Source organism: Ovis aries, chromosome 5 (assembly GCF_016772045.2).
Source record: "Ovis aries strain OAR_USU_Benz2616 breed Rambouillet chromosome 5, ARS-UI_Ramb_v3.0, whole genome shotgun sequence".
Lineage (NCBI taxonomy): Eukaryota > Metazoa > Chordata > Mammalia > Artiodactyla > Bovidae > Ovis > Ovis aries.
Window position 1 is genome coordinate 73,023,296 of NC_056058.1, and position 8,245 is coordinate 73,031,540.

General features: G+C 39.4%; 1 non-coding gene across 1 annotated transcript; it reads right to left on the bottom strand.

The window, feature by feature from the left end:
* Positions 1-7,885: 7,885 nt before the first annotated feature.
* TRNAS-GGA (transfer RNA serine (anticodon GGA)) lies at positions 7,886-7,957 on the bottom strand. The gene has a single exon. It is a non-coding gene; the product is annotated as a tRNA-Ser (tRNA).
* Positions 7,958-8,245: the final 288 nt, after the last annotated feature.

An 8,245-nucleotide genomic window follows, 5' to 3' on the forward strand; every position in this document is an offset into this window, starting at 1 on the left:
GTGTGGTGAGGTCTAGTTACTGTAGTTAAAAGGGAAACTGTATATCAGAGGGCAGAGGGTAAAGCTTTTAAATAAGGCTTCTTTCCCAAATGCCTAAGCAAGAAATTGGAACAGAAATATACTGTGGAGCTAAAAAGTCTTAAAGTGCCTCTTAAATCTTTACTACAATTACCATAATATAGAATAATAGAGCTGATACTATTTTTAAAAGCTTTTGAAGGTTGCAAGTAGCAGCCATAAATTGTGGGTTGCAGAAAATCTGTAACTGTAGTTTTTCAGAGGCTTTTTATTTTAATGAAAGAGAAAAGGCTTTAATAAAACCAGAGAGAACTAACAGGGGACCTTGTGAGGTAATGGGAATGTCTCCTTAGCTCCAGAAGTGGAAAGGAGTCTAAATGATTGTTGAGTGTGTGCTTACTTTTTTTGTTGTTGTTGTTTAAAAATCAGGCTCTCCTTCCTGGCCATGTCTGGGGACATTCGGTAAGTTTGATTTATTCAGTCAACAACATGGAGGTAGCCAGGCATGAGAGCAAGAAATAATCTGACCCTGGCTGAGATGGGAATAGTTTGGAGAGAATAAGGCAGATATTCTGGCTGCCTTTGTGAAGGAAAGAATAAAATGCCATTAGAATACCTTGCTGTAAAAAGAAGCTTGGCACCAATGACCTGATTCACGCCTGGAGAAAATTGTTCCTATGTCTGCTGAGATTTGTTAGAGGTGGGAGTCCTGCAAGGAAAACTTCTAGTGTGATGGGATGCTTTCAGATGCCTCCCCTGCCTTACCCATGTCTACAAATAGAAAGAAAGGAGGAAATAAAGAAACCTCACACAGTATTACGTTTATCTGTGTGTGCATTCTTTGCTGAGTATTCATCATGTCAAGCTGAGCTGAAAACTGTCTCATAATTTAAACCATCTGGGACTCCATTTACCAAACTTCCTTACCAAACCCACCTGCCATTAATAACATTGTTCTCTTGACTGTTAACTTATTACTGACTTTTAGTTGATGTACTATGGATGCATCAAACATTAGTCACTAATATCAGATGGTATTGATGGTCTTGTGAAAGTGAAAGTCACTCAGTCGTGTGTCCAACTCTTTGTGACCCTATGGATTATACAGTCCACTGAATTCTCCAGGCCGGAATACTGGAGTGGGTAGCCTATCCCTTTTCCAGTGGATCTTCCCAACCCAAGAATCGAATCTGGGTCTTCTGCATTGCAGGAGGATTCTTTACCAACTGCGCCATCAGAGAAGCCCAATTGATATTCTTGGTTAGTCTCTAATTGTGATATATGTAGTAATGGTCTGGCCTTCCCTGGTGGCTCAGTGGTAAAGAATCCACCTGCAAGGCAGGAGATGAGGTTTTGATCTCTGGGCTGGGAAGGTCCCCTGGAGAAGGAAATGGCAACCCACTCCAGTATTCTTGCCTGGGAAATCCCATGGACAGGGGAGCCTAGTGGGCTACAATCCATGGGGTCACAAAGAGTTCCAGATGACTTAAGGACTAAACAGCCACAACAAAATGATGACGGTGGTGGTGGTGATAGTGGCAGTGGGGTAAAGGAGAGCACACGCCCAGAGCATCCTGGATGGCCGGTGTTAATTGGCCTGAAAAACTGACTTCAAAGGGGAATCTCCTTGGGTGAGTTGTATAGGGGTAGAAGGGATGAAGGGGGAAAGATATTGCATGTGTAGTGGGGAAAGAAAACATTGAAGGGGATGGGTAAGTGGAGGTCAGACCATAAAGTGTGGTGGACATGGTGCCTGATACCCAGAATCTTTTAATGAATATTTATTGGAAGAATTCGGAGAAGGCAATGGCACCCCACTCCAGTACTCTCGCCTGGAAAATCCCATGGACAGAGGAGCTTGCAGGCTGCAACCCATGGGATCGCTACGAGTCAGACAGGACTCAGTGACTTCACTTTCACGCATTGGAGAAGGAAATGGCAACCCATTCCATTGTTCTTGCCTGGAGAATCCCAGGGATGGGGGAGCCTGGTGGGCTGCCGTCTATAGGGTCACACAGAGTTGGACACGACCGAAGCGACTTAGCAGCAGCAGCAGCATTGGAAGAAGTAATGAAAATGTGGCCAGTTGTTGACATTTATTTATGTTTTAGGGTCTGTAAATTGCTTTTATTGGCTTTTAGTTGTTAAATGAAAGGTCCATCTAGTCACTTTCTGCCCTTTTTTTAATTTTTGGCTATGCTGAGTCTTCGATGCTGTGTGTGGGCTTTCTTTGGTTGTGGCGAGTGGGGGCTCCTCTCTGTGGTGCTCAGGCTTCTCACTGTGGTGGCTTCTCTTGTTGCAGAGCACAGGCTCTAGGGTTAACGGCCTTGGTAGTTGTGACACTTGGGCTTAGTTGTCCCGTAGCATGTAGGGTCTTCCTGGACCAGGGATCGAACCTGTGTCCACTGCATTGACAGATGATCGCTAACCACTGCGCCACTGTGGAAGTCCCTGCCTTTTTGATTTTTACTGATGGTGTCAAAGTATGCGTATGTCTGCATCTTTAACTCTTGCTATTCTTCACCACATATTTTTTTCCTGAGCATCTTTCAAGATAATACCAGAACTTTCTTCCCCACAGAGCTTTCCCTTGGATTCACTTTAGGATGTAAATATTCTGTATTATTAGCTGATAGGGACTCTTGGTACCTTCTGTGCCCCTTTCCTCCAATGAGCTTGTTAGTGCTGCAGTGTATGATTCTCTCTGTTCCTTTGTGGGATTCTAATCTCTTTGAAAGAAACTAATCGGAAAAAAAAATCATTCAGGTACCTAGCACAGGATTGAAGCTTAATAAATGTTTATTTAAAAGACTAAACAGTTGTTTCATAGATCTCGTCAAAAGATCTTTTGGTTAAAGAATCTGTTTTTTTTTATATATTTTCTCTAGTTTCTCCTCATATTTTCTGTAGTTTCCATTAATTTCATTCTGTTATTTTATCAAAAGTATTAGTAACTCATTCATTTATCCAATGTATCTTTAGTGAACATGTGTGTGTCAGTTCTGTGATACAGAGACTAAGAAGATATAGTCTCTGGTCTCTAAAGTCCTGTGTTGAAGCCAGAGAAGAAAGAGAGGCTCTTAAACACAATAATATAATGAAATAAGCAATAAAAAAGAGACATTCAGTGTGCTGTCAGAAAACAGTGAAAGAAAAGGTTACATTTTCCTGGAAAAGATGTCATAGTAGAGACATGGATATTGTGACCTGGTATTTCTGGATTATCCCTTTATTCATCAACTCCAAAATAAAGGGAATACTTAATTTGCTTAAACTCTTACTAAGAGTTTGATTTTGGATTATTTGTTTTGGTTTGTATTTCAACTTCATTTGATTTGTTCCCATGTCCTATGTATTTTGCACTTGGAATTTTGATTCAGGTTCTTATTTTGTGGCAAAAATACACACATATGTGGTGTGTGTACCTCCAACAGGAGATAAATAAGTTGTTTGTCTTTTTGTGATGCTAGTAGCCTCAATAATGATTGCCTAGCTTTATTATTAGGTTATTTTCTTTGGGGCTTCCCTGGTGGCTCAGAGGTTAAACCGTCTGCCTGGAATGCAGGAGACCTGGGTTCAATCCCTGGGTTAGGAAGATCCCCTGGGGAAGGAATTGGCAACCCACTCCAGTACTCTTGCCTGGAAAATCCCATGGACAGAGGAGCCTGGTAGGCTACAGTCCATGGAGTCACAAAGAGTTAGACACGACTGAGCAACTTCACTCACTCACTCCATTGTTTTTATGTTTACACAGTTTCTTATGAGAAGTCATTTATATTTCTCCTCTCTTACGTAATCTGTCCTTGTTTTTCACTGATGGCTTTTGAGATTTTTATCACTGTTTTTTGTTTAAAGAAATTTGATAATTAATTGTATTGATATGGTGTTATGTTTATCTTGCTTGATTTTCAGTGATCTTTTTAGAGCTGTTGAAAGTTTTTACCAAATTTGGAAAAATTGTGGCCATTATTTCTTCAAATGATTTTTCTGCTTTTGCTGCCCTTCTTCTGTTTGATATTTTCCTACAGTTTACTATGGTTCTGATTTTTTTGTTTTGCTTTTACTCTTTTATCTCTGTGCTTTATTTTGATACCTCTTATTGCTCTTTGCAGGTTCCCTGATTTTTTTTTTTTCATTTGCAGAATGCAATTTGATATTGAGAATTTCTAGTGAACTTTTCATTTCAGATATTGCATTTTTTCATGTCTAGAAGTTCCATTTGGATCTTACATCATCTGTTTTTCTCCTGATTATGTTGTGGTTTTCTTTAAAAACTTGAACAGTTATATTAGCTGACTTAATGTACGTGTCAACTAGTTTCATCGTCTGTGTCATTACTGAGGGTTTTTTTAAAACTGATTTTTATCTTGAGTATTGGGTAACATCATTGCCAGAGCAGAATGAGTTATTTATTTAATTTTGTCGTTTAGGAGGATGCAGGATCCATGAGTAGAGGGCTCGTCTTTCTTGTTCACTGCTGTAGTCTGAGGACATGGAACAGGGTTTAAAGTAAGGTTTACTCTCCCTGCCTGTGGCAGAGCTGGAGTTGAAAATCCAGCCTAAAATCCCTGGGTGGATAAAACCTGAGATGTGCATACATGAATAGATACTCACTATACTCATTCCTCATTCTGGTCTGAGAAAACTTCTGTTACTTCTTTGCCTTTTACTTTTGTTCTGTTCCTCACTTCCTGAGTCTAACAGTTTTTCTTCCATGAATCTGTCACCTGTGGAAAGAACTTTAGACTTGTGCTTCTTTTGCTTTTTGCCCTGAAAAATACCTTGAGTTGAGGAAGCAAAAAGTAGCCTGGCCATTGCTTAAAACTGGGAGAGCGTGAAGGAAATAAAGACCAATGTGAATGAACCTTTGTAGAAATTATTCACACACACACACACACACGCACACACCCCCCTATACCTGGTTAGTTCTTTCGTATAGAGTGCTAGAAGTATGATTACAGGGTCAGAAAGTGTATGCATTTAAATGCTCTTGTAACATCTTGCCAGGCTCCTAGCATATGGAGATACTTTGAGTTGAATGCTACCCAAAATTGCCAGCCAAGAAGTAACATGGAGAGCTCTACAGCACAGTGACTGTTCATTTTAGTTCTCTCCTCAAGTCTGTATTTATTCAACAGAGAGTGTTCTTTCAACATCTAAAAACCCTGTGTCTTGTCCCATGATCTCATTCAAAGTTGCACTTGCTTGTTGGGTTCCAATAACGTCTCTGATCCTCTAACCAGGCAGTTCATTGAGTAGCTCAGAGGACATGAGACAAAAAAACAGAAAAGAGGCATCTGCTGTACATTTACTGAAGAATCCATTTCAACTCGCCTAGTATTTTCTTGTGGCTTCCCAGGTGGTGCTAGTAGTAACGTATCTGCCTGCCAGGGCAGTAGCTGCAGGAGACACAGGTTCAATCCCTGGGTCAGGAAGATCCCCCTGGAGGAGGAAATGGCAACCCACACTACTAGTCTTGTCAGGATAATTCCATGGACGGAGGAGCCTGGTGGGCTACAGTCCATGGGGGTCACAAAAGAGTCATCCAGGGCTGAGCACACATGCAATAATTTCTTGTTTCTATTCCAAAGCAATATCGAGATATTAGTGCGTTGGATTTAGATACAGAAGCACCTTGTTATTTATAGGAATACAGCATTCCTTTATGGGAATTAAATGTGGGAGAAAAAAGGAGCCAAAGATAAAAACAATGATTGGTATTAGTGCTAACTAATTCTCTCTGGCCACTTCATATAACATATAAACAAGTTCTAGGAATTAGGATATTGCTATATATGAGGAGATATTATTCTGCCCGTCCCAATAACTGTCATATTCATTCCTTATTTTATGAGTACTAAATGAATCTTTTATTTCAGGCCCACTTATTATGGTCATTGCAGTAGCCTTTGACTTTCTTCTCTGCCATTAGTTTCCCATCTCTCCAGACATCCTAATCCCTACAGGCAGACTCATCTCCATAAAGTCTAGTGTAGATATTCTGTCAGTCCTCAAAAAGCTTCATTGGTAGTATTTTCAGTAAGGCAGTGTTCACCAAACTCTTGATTATGCCGCCAGTCTGTACAAATTTGTGTACACATTAATATGTTTTTATTTATTTTTGTTCATATGATATTATACTAGTATTTCATAAACTTTTTAACATACGTAAAATTTAAAAAAATTATGTGCAAAAGATGAAATAAGCAAGGTTTTGAGGTAGTTACAATTTGTGTATATTACAAAATTCCTATTTCTTAGTAAATATTTAATATTATCAGTAATAAATGTGAAATTGTGCATCATAATTGTATGGAGGCCTTGGTTTAACACTTTAATGTATTCACTATCTTGGACTACATCCAGATTATTGTGATACTTATTATGAAAAAGGGAAAATGTTACTCAGTTGTGTCAGACTCTTTACAACCCCATGGATTATAAAGGCTCCTCTGTCCATTTAATTCTACAGGCAAGAATACTGAAGTGGGTAGCCATTCCCTTCTCCAAGGGTTTTTTCTGACTGAGGGAACCTGGATCTCCTGCATTGCAGGCAGATTCTTTGTCATCTAAGCCACCAAGGAAGCCTGATACTTATTATAGATGCCATTAACAAAAAAAGTTTCCTCATAATATGCATATGAGAGGATATATTGTTTACTACACTGTCATGATACTTATCTTCAATCTGCTTTGCCAATTATACGAGTTTCTTTTTTCCCTGAAATATGACATGTAAATTTCTGCCTTCTTTAATATTAGTCAGTTTTACTTGCAGATTAATCTTACAAAGTAATCAAACATTTTTATATTAACAAATGACTCCAAATCATCTGAAACTCACTTAGAAGATTCATGTACAAGCTAGAAAATTCCATTTCCAAATTTAAATGTATTGATATATCTTTAATTATATGACATACTTCAGTCACTTAGGTAACAGAAATTTTTAAATGGGAAAATTCCCAAATATTAATATCCTAAATTTTTCCATAGCTTTTTAAAAAATCTCCCTAAGTTATTTTCTTAGGTATTAAAATATTAACATTTACCTTGAAGGGACAGTCAAGGCATGTATGATATTTTAAATCTATTATAAATCTATTTCAAATCATATGAGGCCTGAAAAATTGGAATTTATTTCTCTAAAAAATGCATAATTTATCTTTAATTGGGCAACTTACAACTCTTTTAAGTGCTCTCCATTAAGATAACTAAAAAACATCTGAGTGATATAGATGCTCTTGATGAGTCCTTATGCCATTATAAAGTATTATAAGAACTTTGCTAGTAAAACATATTCATGTCTCTTAACCTCTCAGGGCAGCTCTGTAAGTACTGTAGGTGAGGGCAAGATGGAAAGAAGTGACCTGCTCTATCAAAGTTTCTTTCAAGATTCATGTGTATCCAACATACAGGTCAAATATGGAAGCTATAGACTTTGTCTTAAAACTTTTAGATAAGAAACGTCAGTGTGTGTGCTCAGTCACTCAGTCGTATCCGACTCTTTGTCATTACGTACACTGTAGCCTGCCAGGCTCCTCCGTCCATGGAATTTTTCAGGCAAGAATACTGGAGTGGATTGCCATTTCCTCCTCCAGGGGAGCTTTCTCACTCAGGGATCGAATTGGTGTCTCTTGCATCGGCAAGCAGATTCTTTATCATTAGTGCCACCTGGGAACCAAGGGTCAATAGATATTTTAATTTGTTCTTCCTACCTTTAATGCTCTGAAAGTGAAAATGAAGTTGCTCAGTCGTGTCTGACTCTTTGCAACCCCATGGACTGTGGCCTACCAGGCTCCTCCATCAGTGGGATTCTCCAGGCAAAAGTATTGGAGTGGGTTGCCGTTTCCTTCACCAGGAGGTCTTCCCAAGCCAGGGATCGAACCCGGGTCTCCCGCATTCCAGGCAGATGCTTTACCTTCTGAGCCACCAGGGAAGACTCTTTAATGGTAATTACCTGTAAATCCCGATTTATAGACCTTGGCTTCCCAGGTGGCACTAATGATAAAGAACCCGCCTGCCAACGCAGGAGAGGCAAGAGAAGTGGATTCAGTCCCTGGGTTGGGAAGATCCCCTAGAGGAGGGCACGGGAACCCACCCCAGTATTCTTGCCTGAAAAATCCCATGGACAGAGGAGCCTGGCAGGCTGTGGTTCATTGGATTGCATAGAGTTGGACAGGACTGAAGTGACTTAGCACTCATGTACTAAAAAATAAAATCCATA